Raw genomic sequence first — 25,586 nt, 5'->3', positions numbered from 1 at the left:
CTAGGAAACATTAACTCTTTTCTCTTGGAGGACTTTAGGAGGCCCTGACAGAACTGCTTAGACTTGAAGCAATAAATAATGGGGTTTATGAAGGGCAGGACCAAGAAGTGCAGGTTGGCCATGAGCCCTGCCAGAGCTGGGTAGCTGTGTTTCTCTACTGGGTACACCACAGATATCACCAGTTTGAGCAAATAAAAGATGAGAAAAATGCACAAGTGTGAGACACACATGTTGAGTGCCCAGAGTAATTCCCCAGGTGATGCAATGCCCAGCACAGTCTATAAAATCACAGTATAGCAGAGCAGGATGAGGGAGGAGTCAAGGCACAGTGAGAGGAAGATGGAAACCAAGCCAATCAAGCTGTTGATCTGGGTGTCAAAGAAGGCCTGTCTCACAAGATTACAGTGTGGGCAGTAGAAGTGAGAGTGTACACTAATCTGGGGAAGAGCAGATGCTTCAGGAAAATGGGTCCTGGGAGGTTGAGCAGCCCCCAGTTTGGCCATGGCTGACAGGATAAAAATTGTAGCAGAGTACAGAGGGACTAGATGGCAACAAAACAATTAAAGGTCATGGCAGCTGCACACCAGATTCTACAAAGGTGAAGGTATGGATGAAGGACATCTGTGTTGCTCAGAGATCAAAGGACCACTTACAAGCACCCGGCCAGAACAGCCTCATCATATTTGAAAAAATTGAGTCACAGGCACCCAGATCAGAGGCTGCCAACATGGACAGGAAGATGTACATGAGAATTCCAAGATGGCTGCAGAGTAGGTGAAAGCTACACTCAAACCCCAAGCTAGATTTACCACTAAAATTTAGAGCAATCAATCTGAAAAACCAACTGAAGACTACCTGATCTGTACTATTATAACCAAGCACTTACAGAAAAATCCACATAGAAAACTGGTAAAAAGAGCAGAGACACAGAAGTGGCTAACCCCTGCACTCATGTGCAGTGGCTTAAAAGCTGAAGGAATATCATGGATGTGGAACTTCCTCTCCTTAAGAGAATAGTATGTCAAACCAATGCAGCGACCTCCAATCCAGAATAACAAAGATGGGAACAGGAGCCCACATAGCATAGGTGAAATTCAGAGACCCAGACACCACTTTCCCAGGTATCAGCACTTCTATTGTTATTATTACAGTACCAGCTAAGAGAGTTCAGAGTACATCAAGGATTGCTGGCAGGGCCACTTTGCCCTTCTCAGTCTTAGAAGTATCTTTTGCAGTGCACTTTCTACAGGGACGCTTTTGGCAAAGACCCAGACTACTAAACCATGTGGCTTTGGAAAGAAGGCCAGCTTCCCCCACCTCTGGTATATAGCTCTCACCAGAGAAGTTTTCTGTCTGGGAACCAAATGGCAGAGACTAGGGTGTGTGTGATGGCATCGTCAGGGTGCAACTTCTATCTCTCTAGTGAGCACAGCCCCTATTACCTGTGGAAGGAAGAGAAGTGCCAATACTCTTCTATAGGCTTCCAGGCACAATCCCCAAAAGAGTACTTACTGTTGGTGAGGCCTTAGAAAGAAACATGCAGTGCTGATAGAGCAGAGTGCTGTGCAGAAATTTATGACTTTAGGACTCCCAGCCTTGCCCGATTTAGGCACAGGGGGTGCTGGGAGAGCAGAGTGCTGTGGAGGGAGACAGGAATTAACAAGCCTGTTGCCCCGGGGAAGCTCTGGTCTAGAAGCCAGGTGAGTGTGTTCTGGGGTGTTTAGCTACATTGCAATGAGGTGAGGTGGGACTCCTCCCTCTCCTGAGAAAAATGTCTAAGCTGCCCTGGCCGGTTGGCTCAGTGGTAGAGCGTCGGCCTGGCGTGCAGGAGTCCCCCCGGGTTCGATTCCCGGCCAGGGCACACAGTAGAAGCGCCCATCTGCTTCTCCACCCCTCCCCCTTTCCTTCCTCTCTGCCTCTCTCTTCCCCTCCCGCAGCCAAGGCTCCATTGGAGCAAAGTTGCCCGGGCGCTGAGGATGGCTCTATGGCCTCTGCCTCAGGCACTAGAATGGCTCTGGATGCAACAGAACAATGCCCCAGATGGGCAGAGTATCGCCCCCTGGTGGGCATGCCAGGTGGATCCCGGTTGGGCGCATGCGGGAGTCTGTCTGACTGCCTCCCCGTTTCCAACTTCAGAAAAATACAAAATAAATAAATTAATTAATTAATTTAAAAAAAAAGAAAAATGTCTAAGCTATCTCAGGAAGGAAATGAAGTACCCAAAACACTTCAGTAGGCTTGTAGGCATTATCCCCGAAGGGGCACTGTTTGTAGCGCTTTGTAAAGAGAGCTTGGCATGCTGGGAGAGCAGAGCGCTACGCAGAGCCAGGACTTTCCAAGCCTGTTGCCCTGGGGAAGCTTTGGTTCAGAAGTCAGATGGGCATGTTCTGGGGTATAACTGGTATGTAGCTACTTTGCATGGGAAGGGGGTGGGCATAAGCGGATTAAGGTCAGTTGAGGCCCCAGGCACAGAAGAAAATATTGGGCCCCTTGAAAAAAAGAGACAGAGAAAATGAAAATACATGTTAACCTTATTTTTAAATAAATAAAAAATATTATGTACTATTAATGTTAAAATTGCACATATGAAACCAAACTTAGTGTCATTAGAAAAAAGTGTAAAGTTGGGGTTTTGCAGGGCCCTTCAGAAGTCGGGGCCCTGGGCATGCACCTGGTGCGCCCACCGTTAAATCTGCCTCTGGGGTAGGGTGACTCCTGCCTCCTCTCTGAGCTCACCTGAGCTAACGGAGGAAAGAAAAGTATCCAGACCTCTTCAACAGTCTTGTAGACATCACCCTTTAATGGGACTGTGGGTGGGGCCTTGGAAAGAGAGTATGACATGCTGGGAAAGCAGAGTGTGTGAGAGTCAGGACTTTAGGGCACAGCCTTGCCACCTCTGGTGCATGAGCAGTCAGGAGGGAAGAGAAGTTGGGAGAGTCAGGACTTTAAGACACAGCCTCGCCACCTCTGGTGCATTAGAAGTTGGGAGGGAAGATTTCCGTGCAGAGAGCTAGAACTTCCTGAGCCTATCAACTTAGGGAAGCCTTGATCAGGAGCCTCATGGTAATGGCTGGGTGTGTAGCTACTTCACAGTGGTGATGTGACTCCTGCCTCCCCCGCAAGCTCACTCTGAGCTGCTCTGGGAAGGGGAAGAAGTGCCAGACCCCTTTCTAAAGGACCACGAGCACCATCCCCAAGAGAAGGCTGGTTTAGTTTTGCCAAATCCTAGATTCCCAACCCTTTGGAAGCATGGGTGAAGGAGAGAGGTTTAGAGTTCAAACAGTCAAAGTGTGAGTCCCTTGGAGGCTATTTTCAGATGCCTGAACAAAGTACTAAGCCCTCTCATGGGGGCTGGGCCATCATCAGCCCTAGTGGGAAACTCTCTCGACCTGCCCTGATTGAATTCAGCTGACCACCTCAGCTGAAAGTACTCCTGCAGAGTGGACTTGAACACCAATAGAATTGGTGTCTCTGGCAGTGACTGAGTGATTTGGTTCTGAAGTAAGGACTACTTTCCCCTTATTGTTTGACTGAGTGACTCCCAAGTGAGGACCTACTAACCCTGTTCTCTCAGCCCTAGTGTGGGGTGAGGCCAGTCTTGGCCCAGTCTGCAGTCTTTATTCAGAAGACTCCACAGGAAGACCAAACAATCAAAAGGACAAGCAGAGCAACTAACAGGTAGAAGCAGATCTCAAAGAGCTTGGGTATTTTTACAGAGCTGCCTTCAGCGCTAAGGGAGAAAAAGTTGACCCTTACACACAGATTTACACACCCCATGCATACCCAAGAACAGTAGATTTAGCTATAAACAGTGAACTGAGTGCTAGTTCCCGATAGGTAGCCCATGGATGGTTACAAAGTCTAATATCATTCCATATACAAACCCTGCCCAAATGGAACCAGAACCAACACAACCAGTGGTGGGCTTCAGACCACACCAGAGCTATACCCAACTAGCCACAAGTGGTACACCCAAAGGGAGAGTCCAGCAGGGACCAAACCATGCCTGGAACAGCTTCACCTCAAGGGGCAACCACTGCACAGTGTCTCATACATGGTGATCAAGGTTGACCCTTAGGGACAGCCAGCATGGAGGAAATTGTACCATTTACAACTGCATGGATGGACCTAGAGATTATTAGGCTAAGTGAAACAAGCCAATCAGAGAAAGACAAATACCATATGATCGCACATATACATATATGGAATCTAATGAACACAATAAACTGATGCCTTTCAGTATCATTGAATGTGTTCAATGGTGACAAATTTTTCTCCTCTGAACATGGGTTGGCTTAGAAGAAGTATTCAAGAGTTCTTCAAAGCTAAATCTGGTAAACTTGGGTGCATTTATTTTTGTTTAACTCTTTCTTCCCCAGCCCCATCTCAACCTTTTTGGCTGCTTAAAGTTTGCACAGTTTCTTCTGATTCTCTCTTTAAGACAGTCCAGTGAACATAGACTCAAAATGAAACACTTATTTTAATATCCCCTTTTCAGCCCTCTTACCATAAAAGTTGTTGTGACAGCCCCAAGTATTTTGAAGTTCTTTTAAGTTGTGGGCAGAAGGGTGAGAATGACAGGTCTCCAGGATACCACCTGAGGAGTCAGGCTGGGAAGCATGAGCTCAGAACTTCAGGGTTAATAATGTTAAGCAAGGAGCCCAGAATGTAGTTTTAAGTTCATCTATTTCTATAACCTCACATATCAGCATTAGGTTGCACATTCTCCCCAAGTTTTCTCCTCAGCAACAGGACTGCATCCTCTTTTGTCTACTATCTTCACATTTATTTGTATTGTAAATTAAGTGTCCTGCAGAAATACAAACTATAGTTCTATTTTCTCACCAAAGTTCACCTTCCAATACCTCTCAGGCTTTGCTCCATTTTTTGTTATTCATGAAATCTCCAGAAAAAAACAAAGACACACAAAAACCTAATATCTCTTTTCATTCTATAACTAATTTCACAAATCAGCTATATTTGAATTATGTCCTCCTTTCAGATCCCAGCAAAACTAATGTAGCCAAAATTATCATTATTTCAGTAGATATTGTAACAGCCACCTAACTGTCCTACTTTTGTCACTCTTTATGTATTCTAATTTATTGTACAAATTGGCATTAGAATCATGATCAGAATACTTAAGAAAAGGCAAATGTGGACACTTAAATGAACACATGCATAGGTAAGAAACAGTGATCAGGTTTGTTTCAAGAAAGTGTCTCCTATGATAACTTCGTTTAATGACTCTCACTGGTTCCTGATGCTGCAGGATGAGGTTGAAGTGAGATCATTATACCAAGTTTATAAGGGGAAGGGCCTTGTCCATTCTACATTTCTAACCTGCTCAGTTACTTCTTTCTTAAGCAGTATATAAACACTATTCATAAGATATTTTTCTTCTCACCACATTTGCCAAATCTGATAATTCTTAGAATATCTATTTTACTGCTGAGACTCATGGATATAGATAAAGGTGAAGTGGTTACCAAGGAGGGGGGTAGAGGAGGGGATTAAAGAGGAACATATATACAATAACATAAAAAGATTTGACTTTGGGTGGTAGGTATACAACATAATCAACAGTTCAAATGCTATAGAAATGTTTACTTGAAATTCTTATTGATCAATGTCACCCCATTAAATTTAATTTTCTAAATAAAATATACCTTTTTATTGTTGAAATATATGTAGGAAAGTCTACTCATTGTAAGTGTAAAACTTGATGAATTTTCTAAAAGTGCACACACCCATATAACTATCTCCCAGATCAAGAAAGTATGTTGTCAGCTCCTAGGAACCTTCTGTTCCAGTACCTCTTCCAGTTACCCTCCCCTCTCAGTGATAAATCACCATGGTAACCACCATCCTGACTTCTAATACCACAGATTAATTTTGCCTATTTTAAACATGTAGAATGTACTCTTTTTATCTGCCTTCCTTCATTCAACTTTATGTCTGTTTGTTGAGGAAATAAATACGTATATGATTTGATTGTTTTACCATCACTATTATGTGTCAAGCACTATTTTACAAAATTACATACAGCAAACAAAACACACATTATGCAGGAAAACCGTAAAAGAACGTGCTTGTTTGTTACAATATGAATATGTACAATTCCATCAATCAGTATCTGATGATAATTATTAACAATAAGAATAGTTTCTATCATTTATTGACCATGTACCAGACTCTGAGTAAGGATGTTACCTACACCCTTAACAATAAGGAGCTAAGTCTCAGGTTGAATACTTGCTACAAGCCAAACATCTGGTAAGTGAATGATCCTGAACTCAGTTGAGCTCTGATTCTCAAGGCCATGTGCTGGTAGACCACTTATGAAACTTTCCCCAAACTGTCAGGCAGACATGCACCGTCTGATAGACCAGAGTCCAAATCTAAAGGATTTTTCTCTGGATACAACTTAGTCCATACACAAAATAGCAGCTTGGGACCCATCTATGAACACTGACTCTTATTCCACATTGCATCATAGTGTTTTGTGCAAAACTTCAGTGAAATGACAAACACATGCCACAGTCTCGCCTTTACAAGTGCTTCTCTGGCAGTTGGCAACTTGGACAACTGTGTTCCAAACTGTCAGCTTACAGCCAACTCCCCACACCTTTACAAGTGCTTCTCTGGCAGTTGGCAACTTGGACAACTGTGTTCCAAACTGTCGGCTTACAGCCAATTCCCCACACCTTTACAAGTGCTTCTCTGGCAGTTGGCAACTTGGACAACTGTGTTCCAAACTGTCAGCTTACAGCCAATTCCCCACACCTTTACAAGTGCTTCTCTGGCAGTTGGCAACTTGGACAACTGTGTTCCAAACTGTTGGCTTACAGCCAATTCCCCACACCTTTACAAGCGCTTCTCTGGCAGTTGGCAACTTGGACAACTGTGTTCCAAACTGTCGGCTTACAGCCAATTCCCCACACCTTTACAAGTGCTTCTCTGGCAGTTGGCAACTTGGACAACTGTGTTCCAAACTGTCAGCTTACAGCCAATTCCCCACACCTTTACAAGTGCTTCTCTGGCAGTTGGCAACTTGGATAACTGTGTTCCAAACTGTCAGTTTACAGCTTCCTCTTTTTTTTTTTTTAATCCCTTTCTCTGTGTTCCTAGAGCACACTATGTCACTGTGCAGGAGTTAAATCCACCTTTCTGTACTTTTTTTAAAACTTTTATCCACATCCTTTGTTTTCTGATACATCTTCAGGGTCCTAAGTTTATTTTCTCACAAAATAATAGTAAGAAGCAGAAATTAACATATTTATCTTTTTAAATTGCTCTCTACACATATTGCTTACTCAATCCCTAATCTGTGGGATATTTTTCTGTTTTCTTGAAACCAGGACAAGCCAGAGCTCATACTGCCCATCACTGTGAAGCCAATACACAGAGACAAGGACTAAAGTGAATATAAGTGTCCTTAATTGAATTGCCAGTAAACCCGATAAGGCAGAGGTCTTTGGACCCAAAGTCAACCTTAACATCCTCAGTTTGCAAGCCTCTTTTATGGAGTGATCAGGGCTAGTTAGGGTTGGGAAAGAAATGTGGTATGTGTCTTTTCTCAGGTCCTGATCCTATTCTTCATTAGGACTTGGCATGTTCACTATCCTTAAAGATAAGGTTTCCGACCTTGTTGCTTTTCTCAAGAACTCAGTTCCGGTCTGAGCACTTTGAAGTCTGGGATGGAGACTCTTGCATTTGATTTGGTTTTCAAGGCCTGACATCCAAGTTAGGGAAGCAGTCCAGCAGGCATTTCTATGTCTGAAAAAAGAAAACACTCATATCATTCTATAATGTAGAGTATAAGATTAATGTATTGAGAATAAGTCTGTACCCTTTCATTCCCCACTGTTAGTTTTAACTATTTTACCTATAAGAGTAATTTTATCTGAAATAATTATTCTGCTATGTTTCTAGGCCTGGAGCCAAAATGCTACTGTGACCCTGATGTTATTCCTGCGGGTTAAGGCTTACGTACTCTTCTTTGGCCCCCTCATTTATCCCCTGAGAAGGGAGTCTAACCTGTATGACCAGCAATGTGTTAATGGAGGAAGGGTTACTCTAGGGCAGTGGTTTTCAAAGTGTGCACCAGGGCACACTGGTGTGCCCTAGAAGATTTCCAGGTGTGCCCTATGGTATTCCAGAGAAATATGAGCCTGTTGGGGACCAAAAAACCAACAGAGTTTTTGGAGTTTAGATATTTGGGGGACAAAAGCGTGGGGAATTGGCTGTAAGCCGACAGTCTGCCCAGCCCCCCACCTCACTTGCCTGATTAGGTTGGAAAAGGCTGTTAAGCTGAGGTGCTGGATTGTTTACACTACCCCCCATGTTCCCTGGAAAGATTGGAGGCAAGTTTCTTCTATCCTTTGTTTGGTGTAAAGTTAAGATGATACGTATGGTGGGGGTTTTCTGTACTCAACACAATTAAGAGTAAAAAGAGACAAATTCTTCAATGTATTGATGAAGAAATGAGAGTTTGTCTTTCAAATATATATGCCCAAACATTGAAGAAATCTCTAGGACACATCAGGCTCATGTTTCTCATAAACACAAGAATGAAAAAACTTAACACATTTGTGCTGAGACCTGCCAAATGTATTAAATCTTACTAAGAATGTATCTATATATAGATAGATAGATAGATAGATAACTTTTTTGTCATTTTTTTATTTTTAGCCCCTCTTTTTTATGAATTCTAAAAAGCATAACTCAAAAAATGTAACATAAAAATGTTTTTTAGTGTCAGAATAAATTTAATTTTGTCATATTTATTTCATTTAATTACCATAAAAGCACACTTGGACTTTATATATTTTTTCTTTAATATTTGACTTAATTATTATAACATATTTCTCAGAAATTTGTATACAGTGCACCTACAATTATTTGTAGGATTTTAAATGCGCCCGACTTCAAAAAGTTTGAGAACCACTGCCCTAGGGTGACATCCTTATTTTCCTAGTTCTGCCCATTGTTAGACACCCAGGGCTTTCTACCCTGAGGCCTCCTGTGCCTGGCCTAATGTCCTTTCTCTGATCATGTCTGTCTAACTGCCTACCACATTTCTCCCTAAAGAATCCTGGTACTGACTTCTTTCAAGGAGAAGGGGTACAAAGTCTCTTCTATAGCTGTTTCCTGCTGAAAAGGGGAAAAATTTTTCTCTCAGAGCTGAGAGAGTCTTGCTTTTTGTCACAGGAATGATGAGGCCTTGGAATGGAAAAAGGTGGTGATAGTATCTAGAGGTGGTGTTCTCTGATTATGAGTAGGGCTTGTAACCTAATAGAGACAAACTGTGTTACAAACTTCAGTATTATTGGGAGATAAGCTAGAATGACAGAATTATGGGGGAAAAATTTAGTTCTCAATAATTCCAAGTCAAAGGATGGGAGAAAAACAAACAAAAATAGTTAATCTTGTTTATAGCAAAACATTCAAGAAAAGTTTAAAAATTTAGGATTCAGTCTAGTTTCTGTATTATAGAGTTTATTGAAACATAATCTCCCTCCTAAAATCCCCCTCATTTATACTAAAGGTAGTCAAATTAAGACTTCACTGTATTAAGTCCAGTTTCAATGTGACCTGATTATTTGCATAAACACAGCAAGAATAGCAATTGATCGTATAGGATTTTTCAGATCTGCTTTGCTGGAACCTCATAAGGAACTTTAGATTGAGTCTTAATAGTCTTTCCAGGGGAAGCCAAGCCCTACTGTTGGCATCAGGTTTTGCCTGAAATACCTGTAGTTTGTGTAAATACCTCAAGCTCTTGAGGTCCCCCAAAATGTCCCAGGTTTCCTTCCTTGCCACCTCCTAGGAAAGAAACTTTCATTTCTTACCTGGAAAGACTACTATGAACCATGAATAAGCAAAGGTACCAGGCTGTTTTTCTATTGGCTTTTATTGGCTTGAAAAGTCAATCTCAATTCCTTAAGGCTTCCTGGTGACACTTAGAATTTAGGCATGTCCTTTCCAGACATGACATTCCAGCCAAAGTTTTGGGAAATAAAACCACAATTGGAAACCAGTTCTGTGTCTTACAAAGAGAACAGGTTCTTACTTGGTTTATGCAAATAAATACATTATTGTTACAATAATACTCATTAAGCGTTATCAGATTCTGGAGGAATCAATATAAATGCCCAAATACCGCTTATAAAAATATATTTCACTGAATTGCTTTAAGAAACAAGTTTCCTTGTATCTGGAAAACAAAAATATTTTTAAATCAATATTACTTTGAACAGAGTCAGGAAAATAATAATTCTCAGTTTATTTAGTACCAATAAATATCACTTTATCCTATGAACTTGTCAGTATTTCTTTAAATCCAGCTATTTTCCAAAGTCCTATAAATTTTCATCCGGTTTCAAAGTATGATTTGAACATTTATCTTCAGAAATATATTTTTAAGAATAACTTCAAGTTTTTCTTATGGATCTTCCTGAAGAAGTAATATATTTGCAAATGCATCAGACCAAAATAATGACTCTCTAAATGACAAAAAAAAATTAAATGACATCATTATAAACCTGATTATAATGCAGTTGACAAAAGAATTTGTTTTTTGTAACATCATTTTAAGATAACAATCAGAACACAAGCAATATTTCAGAACTTTATAGACTCAGAGATTTTCACAGAATTTTTAAAACACCATTTTAATAATAATAAATTTATATAAGTAGAACATAGGTATTATTTATTATTATATCTTTACAAAGCTTCCCATGTAATATCAAGCATATCAAATAGGCCTAATAAGTTTAAAATTTCTCTTTTGCTTCTTTTCTCTACACAAACCTTTTGCAACTTCCCTATCCCTTCTTAAAGTCATTCAAAAATAACTATTTTTTTTTTATTTTTTTTTTTTATTTTTTTTAAATTTTTATTAATGGTAATGGGATGACATTAATAAATCAGGGTACATATATTCAAAGAAAACATGTCTAGGTTATTTTGTCATCAAATTATGTTGCAAACCCCTCGCCCAAAGTCAGATTGTCCTCCGTCACCCTCTATCTAGTTCTCTGTGCCCCTCCCCCTCCCCCTAACTCTCTCCCTCCCTCCCTCCCATGTCCTCCCTCCCCCCCACCCTTGGTAACCACCACACTCTTGTCCATGTCTCTTACTCTCATTTTTATGTTCCACCAATGTATGGAATCATGTAGTTCTTGGTTTTTTTTCTGATTTACTTATTTCACTCCTTATAATGTTATCAAGATCCCACCATTTTGCTGTAAATGATCTGATGTCATCATTTCTTATGGCTGAGTAGTATTCCATAGTGTATATGTGCCACATCTTCTTTATCCAGTCTTCTATTGAAGGGCTTTTTGGTTGTTTCCATGTCTTGGCCACTGTGAACAGTGCTGCAATGAACATGGGGCTACATGTGTCTTCACGTATCAATGTTTCTGAGGTTTTGGGGTATATACCCAGTAGAGGGATTGCTGGGTCATAAGGTAGTTCTATTTGCAGTTTTTTGAGGAACCACCATACTTTCCTCCATAATGGTTGTACTACTTTACAGTCCCACCAACAGTGAATGAGGGTTCCTTTTTCTCCACAGCCTCTCCAACATTTGCTAAAAATAACTATTTTAGAACAATAAATTTTTAATTCTTGTCTTTCAAAAATGTATCTTTATACCTTATATTTTTATTGCTAAAACCATACAGTTACTTTCTGACTGAATTAGAACTCTTAATTCTCAGAAACTTCAATACTCAGTGAAAACAAAAAGTGAGTAATCAGCATTTTTAGATGGATATTTTTATGAACACATTTCATAACTTTTAGAAACAGGTTCTTTCATTGGTAAACACACTCACGTTTTTAAAAGACATAACAGAGATAACTAAAATCTTCTGTAAACCCAGGCAAAACAAACACATATTTTTTGTCAAGAACTTTAAAAGAAGGCTAACCTGTGAAGGCTCACGAACGCTGAGGTCGCTGGTTTGAAACCCTGGGTTTGCTTGGTCAAGGCACATATGAGAAGCAACTACTACAAGTTCACCTTTCCCATTCCTTCCCACTTCTCTCTCTCTCTCACCTCTCTAAAATTAATAAATAAAACCTAAAAGTAAAAAAGAACTTTAAAAGACATTAATTAAACTTAAACCAGTAGTAATATCAAATGCTTTCCTAAACCACCTGATTCAAAAAAAAATTGTAATATTTTTATATTTTACCATATATATAAACAGTATTATTAATTATTGTAGAGAAAGCAAAATTTTCCTTTGTCTTTAACAACTTTCCAAGGAGACTAGAGAGAAGGAAGGGGATATATCAAGCATGGGCTATTCAGAACTGCTTGAGTTTTTAAAAACAACACATTTTTTCCCTTCATACGGAGGTTGCGTTACTACCCCTCTTACTCCCACAGCCTGCACAAGGTTTGGGGTGGTATTAATGGCTCTATTGTTCCTATGACAATAGCAATTCCCAGATCTCCGGGAGGACTCTATAAATGTTTAAAAGACTTCTTTTTTTTACCTCCTGAGTTTAACTGTCTGGCAAGGGAGTGAGCCTTTTTACCCTCTTTGAACCATCAATCAACTAATTTCTTTTCTGAGAGTAATACTCATCATGTAACAAGATGGAAACGAGTGTATAAAACGATTTTGACTATCCATTGACTTATAACTCTAAGTTGACCAGCGAGCTAAAATATGGCCTAATGGACTTTCTGGTAGAACCAAGACCACACATTTATTTAAAAATATAAACAATATCTGAAACAGAGTTCTAACAAACAAGTGTTTATAAACCAAATTCCCTAAAAGGAGAGACTGAGACACTAGTTTTAGAATCATCCCTCACATCAACTGGTACTGCAAATGACCTATAAAAGTCCAGATGGCACAAAACTAAAAAAGTAGAGAAAATGAATTTTCGGTGTGGATAGAATAGTATGAATTTCAGACAGATAAACAGATGAGACCTCTCAAACCAAACCTTACTTCTTCTATTTCACATACTTGAGTATGATTTTACATTAAAAAAATACAAATACAGTACAGAAATATGAGTAATGACACAGAAATAAAACCTGATATAGTGTAAGAGCAGAGTTGCTATTGGCCCCCAATACTAAATAGAATGAACACAGCATAACAATTAGCCTGGCAAATACTTTCAGATTATAAAAACAAAGAAACAAGTTCAGGATCTAAAATTTTATTCTATTCTATTTCAATTTAAATGAACTATCCTCAAATATTATCAATTCAAAGCAATAATGTCCAGAGCATCTAGGTACAGGAATGAGACAATTCTATAGAGTATATACAATCAGAATAGCATATCTTAATTCGTTATATTTATTAAGGTGACCAATTGTCCTCCTTTAGGGAGGACAGTACTTCTTTTGTAAGTTCCATTCTACCTCAAAAAGTGTTCTCCTAAATGTCTTCTTTTTTGATATTGGAATACTAATCTGTAAATATCCATATTTGATCGACACAGAGTTGATCCATTGCATATGATGTGACATATTTGTATTTGACATGACGATTCATCAAGGATCAGTACACTGTAGCCAGATGCGATTATGAGACGCATGCATCTGCACAGAAGACCTTGAAAGAGCACATGATATACCAAACATGCAAATGGCTTTATGTACTTCTTACTGAAACATGACATGGCACATATGACATTGTAGACTCACTATTATTTCTTTCTCAGTGAAAATTCAAATAGACAGGTAAGCACAATTCACATTTTATTAATTCATTATCTATTTAATAATTTCCAAATACGTATAATTTTATTTACAAGTATTTTCCCGAAATTTGAATTTTAAAGTGGAAATCTAACCTCAAACCATATCTATTAATAATGCATTTTGGGATGACGTCAGAGTAATGGCGGAGTAGGAAGCGATACCGATAAATCTCCCCCAAAACTCAACAAGATCTTCAACCAGAAACAGAAAAACCTATACTTGGAGCTTCCAGATGCTTCGCAATACACCCAAAGGTATGATTGAGTGAAAAATTGGCTAAATATATAACCAAACCCCGAAGGAAATAGGGAGTAAGAAATGCTCCGCCTTCCTCACTAACCTAAACAGGGCGGCTTTCTCTGGTAACTGTGAATATAGAAACTGAGGCGGGCAAAGGGGGTGAATAGATCCAGGCCGCCGCAGCAAAAACGGCCGAACCAGGCTGTGGCTCAGAGATCCAAGCCGAGGAAAATCTGATCCTGTGGCAACCCGGGCAATACAAGTTAACCTCGCGCCAAACCCAAACAAAGAAAGACAAGCGGAGCGGCCATTTTACCCGGTCTCCTGGTCGGTGCGCAGTTAGTGGAAGAGAGATTTCTTCCTAAGCCGCGGAAGTGGGTGCCCGTGTTGCCCCACGGAGAGGCAGGGTCAGAGGCCTTTCTGTGGGCTGAGGGCAGAGTCTCTGGGCAGCCCCAGCGCCCTGGGAAAGCCACGCACGGGAGGGAGTGAGAACTAATCCCAACGGTGGAGATTTTCCGTGCTGGAGGCTGTTTCACTCAGAGGGAACCGCGGCCGGCCTCATATCCTGGTTTGCGCGCGCAGATAAGGAGTGAGCGATTCCTCCGAGTGCCTAGGCAGTGCGCGCCCGTGTTATCGCACAGAGGGGCAGAGTCAGGGGCCTTTGTGTGGGCCAAAGCGGAATCTCGGGCCGCCCCAGCGCCTTGCAAAAGCCGCACACGGGGACGGAGCGAGACTCAATTCCAACGCTGCAACTTTTCCCTGCGGTTGGGGGTTTCACTCAGAGCGTGAGACTGCTGGCCGGATATCCTGGTTGCAGACAGTGAGTGAGAGTTTCCTCCAAGCGCCCCGGAAGTGGGCGCCCGCTTGTGTTACCGGATAGAGTGGCAGAGCCAGAGGTCTTCGAGTGGGCGGAAAGCCCGCCTGATTATGCTAGCAGCTCTGACTGACTGAGCCTTACCCAGAGCCCTGTGCTGAGTGGAAATAGAGTGGGGAGTTGCCAGCAATTTGAGCCTCTTACTATCCAGGCAGAGGCAGCAGCAACCCCATACCTGGACTATCAGGCTACTAATTGAGGAAGGAAAGACTAGGAGAAAGGCTCCAGGAACACGGACTCTCTCACTGTCGGAGCCTATAAATGCTAATGAGCCTCGACTCCCAACGAGAATAAAGCACAATACATGACATTGCCATAGAGACCTATCAACTGCAAACCTCTACCTGAGCGTGCCAAAGGGGCAGAACCCGGGGTACAGAGTCACTGACCAGGAAGAGGGAGAGAAAAGAAAAAGCAAGAAGATAACCTCTCAAAATCAAGAATAATCTGCAGACTTTATAACCTATCCCATTTTATTATATTTGTTCGTTTGTTTCTCTTATCTTCATTCTTGAGACTTTTTTTTCCTCCTCCAATTTGGCCGATTAACTCTCTACCGGTCTTACTCTCTCCTCTCCCTGAACTACACTACCCATAAGTGTTACATCTCCCATTATCATTTCTCTTCTCTTCCTTTCTCTCTATGAGGGTTGCACTCCAAAACCCTTAACTCTCTCTCTCTCTCTCCTTTCTTTTTTCTTCTTTTAGTGGTTCCCTCTTTTTTTCTCTCTCTCTCTTTCTTTTCTCCCTCTATATTAGTTTCTTCCTTTCTCCTTTACATCTCCTCTCATTCAAACCTCAATAACAAACAAATTATCTTATCTGGGACTCAAACCTATGTTTGTGGCATTTTGGGGGGTTTTTACTTCACCTTTTTAACTCACTAGCAGTGCTCCCATCCCTGGCTCTCCATATTATCTAGTTCTTGTTCCACTAAATACAATAGTAAGTTTTTAATTTGTCCCCCCATTTTTCCATTTTCCTCTTATTCCTCTCATCATAACTCTTAGAAAACCAACACCTAAAAGCAAATCATTTTATTCTTGACCCAAATTTTTTCCTTATTTGCTTTTTGTGTGTCCATATGCTCTTTTTTTTTTCTTTTTTCTTTTTTTTTTTTCCTTTTTTTTTTTTTTTTTTTTATTTCTCTCTTTTTTGCCCCTTTATTACTTTTCCCCAATTCAGGCCCTCCATCACAGGCATTGTTTGTTATAACTCACAGTCCACCACAAGATTTTCTCAAGAAAGAGGGGAGAGGAGAGGAGAGGAAAAAAAGAGGGGGGGAATAATTTCCTTTTTTAAAAAATTTTTATTTTATTTTATTTTTCTTTATTTCATTATTAATTTTTTTTAAAAAAAACAACTCTTTTCGATTTGTTATTTTTTTATTTTTTTTAACTTTTTATTCTTTATTAAATCTCATTAATACTATCAACAAAACCACCCTCAGATGCCATTAAGGAAGAGAAAATCGAATATCATGGATACAAAAGAAAGACAGGTAACACAGCTAGATGAGGAAAAATCTATGGAGAAAAAATTTAATATATTGGAAACCTTGGAGCTAAATGACAGAGAATTCAAGATAGAAATCCTAAAAATCCTCCGAGATATACAAGAAAACACAGAAAGGCAATATAGGGAGCTCAGAAAACAACTCAATGAACACAAAGAATATATGTCCAAGGAAATTGAAACTATAAAAACAAATCAAACAGAGATGAAAAACTCAATTCACGAGCTGAAAAACGAAGTAACAAGCTTAGCTAATAGAACAGGTCAGATAGAAGAGAGGATTAGTGAAATAGAAGACAAGCAACTTGAGGCACAACAGAGAGAAGAAGAAAGAGACTCAAAAATTAAAAAAAATGAGATAGCCCTACAAGAATTATCTGACTCCATCAAAAAGAATAACATAAGAATAATAGGTATATCAGAGGGAGAAGAGAGAGAAAATGGAATGGAGAACATACTTAAACAAATAATTGATGAGAACTTCCCAAGCCTGTGGAAAGAACTAAAGCCTCAAGTTCAAGAAGCAAACAGAACTCCAAGTTTTCTTAACCCCAACAAACCTACTCCAAGGCATATCATAATGAAATTGACACAAACCAACAGCAAAGAAAAAATTCTCAAGGCAGCCAGGGAAAAGAAGAATACAACATATAAAGGAAGGCCCATTAGATTATCATCAGATTTCTCAGCAGAAACTCTACAAGCTAGAAGAGAGTGGACCCCAATATTTAAAGTCCTGAAAGAGAGGAACTTTCAGCCACGAATACTATACCCATCAAAGCTATCCTTCAAATACGAAGGAGAAATAAAAACATTCACAGATACAGAAAAGATGAGGGAATTTATCATCAGAAAACCCCCACTCCAGGAATTACTAAAGGGGGTTCTCCAATCAGATACAAAGAACAAAAAAAAACAGAGCCACAAGTAAAAGCTCCAAGAAGAACACAATAAAACCAAATTTAAACTGTGACAACAACAAAAAGAAAGAGGGGGAGAAGACGGAGATTAACAGTAGCAAAGGACGATGGAGTGCAAAAGTACTCACAAAATAGTTCGCTACAATGAACAGGGTAGGGACCCTTTTCATTACTCAAAGGTAACCACCATTGAAAAAACCACCACAGAAGCACATGAGATAAAAAAGATAGCAACAGAGGAAAGATGTATGGAATACAACCAAATAAAAACAAAAGATAGAAAAACAAAAGAGAAGGATCAAACAAGACACAAAACTAACAGAAAGCAAGATATAAAATGGCAATAGGGAACTCACAAGTATCAATAATTACACTAAATGTAAATGGATTAAACTCACCAATAAAAAGGCACAGAGTAGCAGAATGGATTAAAAAAGAAAATCCAACTGTATGCTGCCTACAGGAAACTCATCTAAGTAACAAGGATAAAAACAAATTCAAAGTGAAAGGCTGGAAAACAATACTCCAAGCAAATAACATCCAAAAAAAAGCAGGTGTAGCAATACTCATATCGGATAATGCTGACTACAAGACTGGAAAAGTACTCAGAGACAAAAATGGCCATTTCATAATGGCTAAGGGGACACTGAATCAAGAAGACATAACAATTCTTAATATATATGCACCAAACCAAGGAGCACCAAAATATATAAGAAAGCTACTTATTGATCTTAAAACAAAAACTGACAAAAATACAATCATACTTGGAGACCTCAATACACCGCTGACGGCTCTAGATCGGTCATCCAAACAGAGAATCAACAAAGACATAGTGGCCTAAAACAAAACACTAGAGCACCTGGATATGATAGACATCTACAGGACATTTCATCCCAAAGTGACTGAGTATACATTTTTCTCCAGTGTACATGGATCATTCTCAAGAATTGACCATATGTTGGGCCACAAAAACAACATCAGCAAATTCAGAAAAATTGAAGTTGTACCAAGCATATTTTCTGATCATAAAGCCTTGAAACTAGAATTCAACTGCAAAAAAGAGGAAAAAAATCCCACAAAAATGTGGAAACTAAACAACATACTTTTAAAAAATGAATGGGTCAAAGAAGAAATAAGTGCAGAGATCAAAAGATATATACAGACTAATGAAAATGACAATACGACATATCAGAATCTATGGGATGCAGCAAAAGCAGTGATAAGAGGGAAGTTCATATCGCTTCAGGCATATATGAACAAACAAGAGAGAGCCCAAGTGAACCACTTAACTTCACACCTTAAGGAACTAGAAAAAGAAGAACAAAGACAACCCAAAACCAGCCGAAGAAAGGAGATAATAAAAATCAGAGCAGAAATAAATGAATTAGAGAACAGAAAAACTATAGAAAAAATTAATAGAACAAGGAGCTGGTTCTTTGAAAAGATCAACAAAATCGACAAACCCTTGGCAAGACTTACCAAGGAAAAAAGAGAAAGAACTCATATAAACAAAATCCAAAATGAAAGAGGAGAAATCACCACGGACACCGTAGATATACAAAGAATTATTGTAGAATACTATGAAAAACTTTATGCCACTAAATTCAACAACCTAGAAGAAATGGATAAATTCCTAGAACAATACAACCTTCCTAGACTGAGTCAAGAAGAAGCAGAAAGCCTAAACAGACCTATCAGTAGAGAAGAAATAGAAAAAACCATTAAAAACCTCCCCAAAAATAAAAGTCCAGGCCCTGACAGCTATACCAGCGAATTTTATCAAACATTCAAAGAAGACTTGGTTCCTATTCTACTCAAAGTCTTCCAAAAAATTGAAGAAGAAGCAATACTTCCAAACACATTTTATGAGGCCAACATAACCCTCATACCAAAACCAGGCAAGGATGGCACAAAAAAAGAAAACTACAGACCAATATCTCTAATGAATACAGATGTTAAAATACTAAACAAAATACTAGCAAATCGAATACAACAACATATTAAAAAAATAATACATCATGATCAAGTGGGATTCATCCCAGAATCTCAAGGATGGTTCAACATACGTAAAACGGTTAATGTAATACACCATATCAACAAAACAAAGAACAAAAACCACATGATCTTATCAATAGACGCAGAAAGGCTTTCGATAAAATACAACACAATTTTATGTTTAAGACTCTCAACAAAATGGGTATAGAAGGAAAATATCTCAACATGATAAAGGCCATATATGATAAACCATCAGCTAACGTCATATTAAATGGCACTAAACTGAAGGCTTTCCCCCTTAAATCAGGAACAAGACAGGGTTGTCCACTCTCTCCACTCTTATTTAATGTGGTACTAGAGGTTCTAGCCAGAGCAATCAGACAAGACAAAGAAATAAAAAGCATCCATATCGGAAAAGAAGAAGTAAAGGTATCACTTTTTGCAGATGATATGATCCTATACATCGAAAACCCCAAAGAATCCACAAAAAGACTACTAGAAACAATAAGCCAATACAGTAAGGTCGCAGGATACAAAATTAACATACAGAAGTCAATAGCCTTTCTATATGCCAACAATGAAACAACTGAGAAGGAACTCAAAAGAATAATCCCCTTCACGATTGCAACAAAAAAAATAAAATACTTAGGAATAAACATAACAAAGAATGTAAAGGACTTATATAATGAAAACTATAAACCATTGTTAAGGGAAATCGAAAAAGATATAATGAGATGGAAGAATATACCTTGTTCTTGGCTAGGAAGAATAAATATAATCAAGATGGCTATATTACCCAAAGCAATATACAAATTTAATGCAATTCCCATCAAAATTCTAATGACATTTTTTAAAGAAATAGAGCAAAAAATCATCAGATTTATATGGAACTATAAAAAACCCCGAATAGCCAAAGCAATCCTAAAGAAAAAGAATGAAGCTGGGGGCATAACAATACCTGACTTCAAACTCTATTATAGGGCCACGACAATCAAAACAGCATGGTATTGGCAGAAAAATAGACACTCAGACCAATGGAACAGAATAGAAAGTCCAGAAATAAAACCACATATATATAGTCAAATAATTTTTGATAAAGGGGCCAACAACACACAATGGAGAAAAGAAAGCCTCTTCAATAAATGGTGCTGGGAAAACTGGAAAGCCACATGCAAAAGAATGAAACTGGACTACAGTCTCTCCCCCTGTACAAAAATTAACTCAAAATGGATCAAAGATCTAAACATAAGACCTGAAACAATTAAGTACATAGAAGAAGGCATAGGTACTCAACTCATGGACCTGGGTTTTAAAGAGCATTTTATGAATTTGACTCCAATGGCAAGAGAAGTGAAGGCAAAAATTAATGAATGGGACTACATCAGACTAAGAAGTTTTTGCTCAGCAAGGGAAACTGATAACAAAATAAACAGAAAGCCAACTAAATGGGAAATGATATTTTCAAACAACAGCTCAGATAAGGGCCTAATATCCAAAATATACAAAGAACTCATAAAACTCAACAACAAACAAACAAACAATCCAATAAAAAAATGGGAAGAGGATATGAATAGACACTTCTCCCAGGAAGAAATACAAATGGCCAACAGATATATGAAAAGATGCTCATCTTCTTTAGCTATTAGAGAAATGCAAATCAAAACGGCAATGAGATACCACCTCACACCTGTTCGATTAGCTGTTATTAGCAAGTCAGGTAATAGCAAATGTTGGAGAGGCTGTGGAGAAAAAGGAACCCTCATCCACTGTTGGTGGGAATGTAAAGTAGTACAACCATTATGGAAGAAAGTATGGTGGTTCCTCAAAAAACTGAAAATAGAACTACCTTATGACCCAGCAATCCCTCTACTGGGTATATATCCCCAAAACTCAGAAACATTGATACGTAAAGACACATGCAGCCCCATGTTTATTGCAGCATTGTTCACAGTGGCCAGGACATGGAAACAACCAAAAAGCCCATCAATAGATGACTGGATAAAGAAGATGTGGCACATATACACTATGGAATACTACTCAGCCATAAGAAATGATGACATCGGAACATTTACAGCAAAATGGTGGGATCTTGATAACATGATACGAAGCGAAATAAGTAAATCAGAAAAAAACAGGAACTGTATTATTCCATACGTAGGTGGGACATAATAGTGAAACTAAGAGACATTGATAAGAGTGTGGTGGTTACGGGGGGGAGGGGGGAATGGGAGAGGGATAGGGGGTGGGAGGGGCACAAAGAAAACAAGATAGAAGGTGACAGAGGACAATCTGACTTTGGGTGGTGGGTATGCAACATAATTGAACGACAAGATAACCTGGACTTGTTATCTTTGAATATATGTATCCTGATTTATTGATGTCACCCCATTAAAAAAATAAAATTATAAAATAAAATAAAATAAAATAAAATAAAATAAAAAAAAAAAAAGAAAGACAGATTTCTCAGACCCAAGATTCACCTTAAAGGAACCGCACAGAAAACCTCTTTTACAGCTACTCCCCTAGGGGTTTGGAGGGTGGGGAGAGCTGAGAGGACCAGAGTAGCAGGAAGAGAATGTAATCTAGGAGGCACAGGAAGAAACACTTTGAGGGACAGCCACCCTAACCCCTGGGTTGAGTCAGTCCCCAAATCTAAAGTGAATATTTTTCCTAGAACCAACAATACCAGCAAAGGGAAGCAGGTCACCAGCCAAATGGAAACTCTCCTGCTACAGTCACAGCAAAGAATTGCTTAGAAGTAGGAAGCCACCAGGGATACAATACTGAGTGCTGAGGTCTAAGCTACATCACCACCCTCACACTGCTGAGTGCTCACCAGAGGGCGGGCAGCAGTGGAATGTAGGAACGTGACCTGCCTATGGGGGTGGAAGCCGGGGGCCAGCTGCAGCTGCAGACAGGGCACACGAAAGCGGTCCAGCCCAGAGCTAAGGGCCAGGTGTGTGAGCACGGTCCCGCCTGCAGTCCCACCCACGGCAGCAATGCGGAATCCGGGGAACTGGCTGAGGCTTGTGCCAGGCGCATGACCACAGTCCTGCCCACAGGGCAGGGCGGAGGCCCAGGGATAGCCGCGACAGAGGCCCAGGCTCACACCTGCAGCCCCAACTGCAGAGGCGAGGCAGAAGCCGCAGCAACCGCAGTGGTGGGCCAGCACTGGCAATGCCAGTACCCAAATACCAGAGGGGATGGCAGCAGTAGTGGTGGGCTGCAGATAGACCACACCTTGGGAACACAGAGGCCACACCCATTGAACTCTTGTGGCCACACCCTTCTGAAGGCTAAAAAGAAGAAAAATATAAAATAAAATAGAATAGAATAGAAGGCTGGATAGAACAACATCTAAGGCTAAAGGGCAAGCCACATCCAATACCTTACCTAACACCTGATTTATAGTACTGAGCCCAGCAAGTAGCCACCAATAAGAGGCAGCAGAAAGCGAATCTCAGTGGAACCTCAGTGGACATTTGAACAAACATCTTCCAGGCCAAAAGTAGATAAAAGCCAGCCTACAGTGATATTAACCATGGCACCTGGGCTCAGCAGAGGCAGCCACAGGATCTAGATCACCTGTTGCTCCAAAAAGATAGATAAGAGCCACTCATAGGCAGCAACCCCTACTAGTCTGTGCCAGGCTCTGGCCAAGAAGATCCAAGGAGGGCACATCCAGAGGCCAGATATGGAGAGCATCAGTTCAGGACCTAACAAGCCTTGTTAGAATGACATCTTAAGGAAAGGCTCCTCACACCTGACCCAGTTAAGATATAGAAGATGTCAATACAAATAGCAAAAAGAACAGTGACCAGACAAAAAGCCTCCAGCAGTTTACAAACAGCAGCTGATGCTAACCCAAGAAGTTCTAGAAACAACACAACTAGAAACTAGAGGCAGACAATACCAACCCTAGACTCAGCTAGCTCTACAAAGAACTCATCCAAAGGAGGGGTCTATACACAGACAAAATGGGAAGGCAGAGAAATGCAACCCAAATGAATCAACAAAATAAATCCCCAGAAAAATATATGAATTAGTTGGAAATAACCAAATTACCAGATGCAGAGTTTAAAGTACTTATTTTGAGAATGCTCAAAGATCTTAGAGCAGCAATGGATGGACATAATGAGCACCTAAATAAAGAGATAGAAAGCATCAAAAGGATACTAAAATCATAAAAAAAAGAACCAGTCAGAAATGACAAATACAATATCAGAAATGAAGACCACACTAAGAGGAATAAAAATCAGGATGGATGAAACTGAGGATAGAATCAGCTATTTAGAGGACAAGATAAATGAAAGCAAAAAAGCAGAGCAGCAAAAAAAAAAACAGGCTCAAAAAGTCTGAGGAAACTCTAAGAGAGCTCTGTGACAACATAAAGAGAAACAACATCCGTGTCATAGGGTTCCTGAAGGAGAAGAGAAAGAACAAGGGATAGAGAACCTGATTGAAGATATCATCGCTGAAAACTTCCTTAAATTGATGGAGAAAAAAGTCACAAAAGTTCAAAGGCACAAAGAGGACCATTAAGAATGAACCCAAAGAGGCCTATAACAAAACACATCATAATTAAAATAAAAAAATTAAGAGACAAAGAAAGAATACTAAAAGATGCAAGAAAAAATCAGTCTATTACCTACAAAGGAGTCCACATAAGGATGACATCTGACTTTTCAACAGAAACATTAGAGGCCAGAGGGAATGGCAAAAAATATTCAAAGTAATGCAAAACAAGAGCCTACAACCAAGACTTCTATGTCCAGGAAGGCTATCTTTTAAAATTGAAGGAGAAATAAAAAGCTTCGCAGACAAAAAAAAACAACTCAAGGAAAGGATTACAACCAAACCAATGTTTAAAAAAAATGTTAAGAGGCCTGCTGTAAACAGAACAAAGGGGGGGAAATCTAGTAAAAGAGGAATGTAGATTTAAAGAATAAAATGGCAATAAACAACTACATATCAATAATAATGTTGGCCCTGGGCGGTTGGCTCAGCGGTAGAGCGTTGGCCTGGCGTGTGGGGGACCCGGGTTCAATTCCCGGCCAGGGCACATAGGAGAAGTGCCCATTTGCTTCTCTACCCCGCCTCCTTCCCCTCTGTCTCTCTCTTCCCCTCTCGCAGCCAAGGCTCCATTGGAGCAAAGATGGCCCGGGCGCTGGGGATGGCTCCTTGGACTCTGCCCCAGGCGCTAGAGTGGCTCTGGTTGCGGCAGAGCAACACCCTGGAGGGGCAGAGCATCACACCCTGGTGGGCAGAGCGTCGCCCCTGGTGGGCATGCCGGGTGGATCCCAGTTGGGTGCATGTGGGAGTCTGTCTGACTGTCTCTCCCCATTTCCAGCTTCAGAAAAATACACACACACACACACACACACACACAAAAAAAAATAATAATAATAATAATAATAATAATAATGTTAAATGTAAATGGATAAAATGCTCCATTCAAAAGACATAGGGTAGTCACGTGGATAAGAAAACAGAACCCATACATATGCTGTCTACAAGAGACCCACATCAAAACAAAAGATACACATAGACTAAAAGTAAAGGGATGGGAAAAAATACTTCATGCAAATAGAAATGGAAGAAAAAGCTGGTGTAGCAATACTCATATCTGACAAAATACACTTTAATAAATTTTTATTAATGGTAATGGGATGACATTAATAAATCAGGGTACATATATTCAAAGAAAACATGTCTAGGTTATTTTCTCATCAAATTATTTTGCAAACCCCTCGCCCAAAGTCAGATTGTCCTCCGCCACCCTCTATCTAGTTCTCTGTGCCATTCCCCCTCCCCCTAACTCTCTCCCTCCCTCCCTCCCATGTCCTCCCTCCCCCCCACCCTTGGTAACCACCACACTCTTGTCCATGTCTCTTAGTCTCATTTTTATGTTCCACCAATGTATGGAATCATGTAGTTCTTGTTTTTTTCTGATTTACTTATTTCACTCCTTATAATGTTATCAAGATCCCACCATTTTGCTGTAAATGATCCGATGTCATCATTTCTTATGGCTGAGTAGTATTCCATAGTGTATATGTGCCACATCTTCTTTATCCAGTCTTCTATTGAAGGGATTTTTGGTTGTTTCCATGTCTTGGCCACTGTGAACAGTGCTGCAATGAACATGGGGCTACATGTGTCTTCACGTATCAATGTTTCTGAGGTTTTGGGGTATATACCCAGTAGAGGGATTGCTGGTTCATAAGGTAGTTCTATTTGTAGTTTTTTGAGGAACCACCATACTTTCCTCCATAATGGTTGTACTACT

General features: G+C 39.8%; 1 pseudogene; it reads right to left on the bottom strand.

Annotated features, from left to right (window-relative positions):
• On the bottom strand, positions 1-747 carry LOC136320576 (olfactory receptor 51L1-like; annotated as a pseudogene).
• Positions 748-25,586: the final 24,839 nt, after the last annotated feature.

Source organism: Saccopteryx bilineata, chromosome 1, assembly GCF_036850765.1.
Source record: "Saccopteryx bilineata isolate mSacBil1 chromosome 1, mSacBil1_pri_phased_curated, whole genome shotgun sequence".
Classification (NCBI taxonomy): Eukaryota; Metazoa; Chordata; class Mammalia; order Chiroptera; family Emballonuridae; genus Saccopteryx; species Saccopteryx bilineata.
Note: the sequence above shows the minus strand (reverse complement) of the source record. Positions and strands in the feature narration are given on the sequence as shown.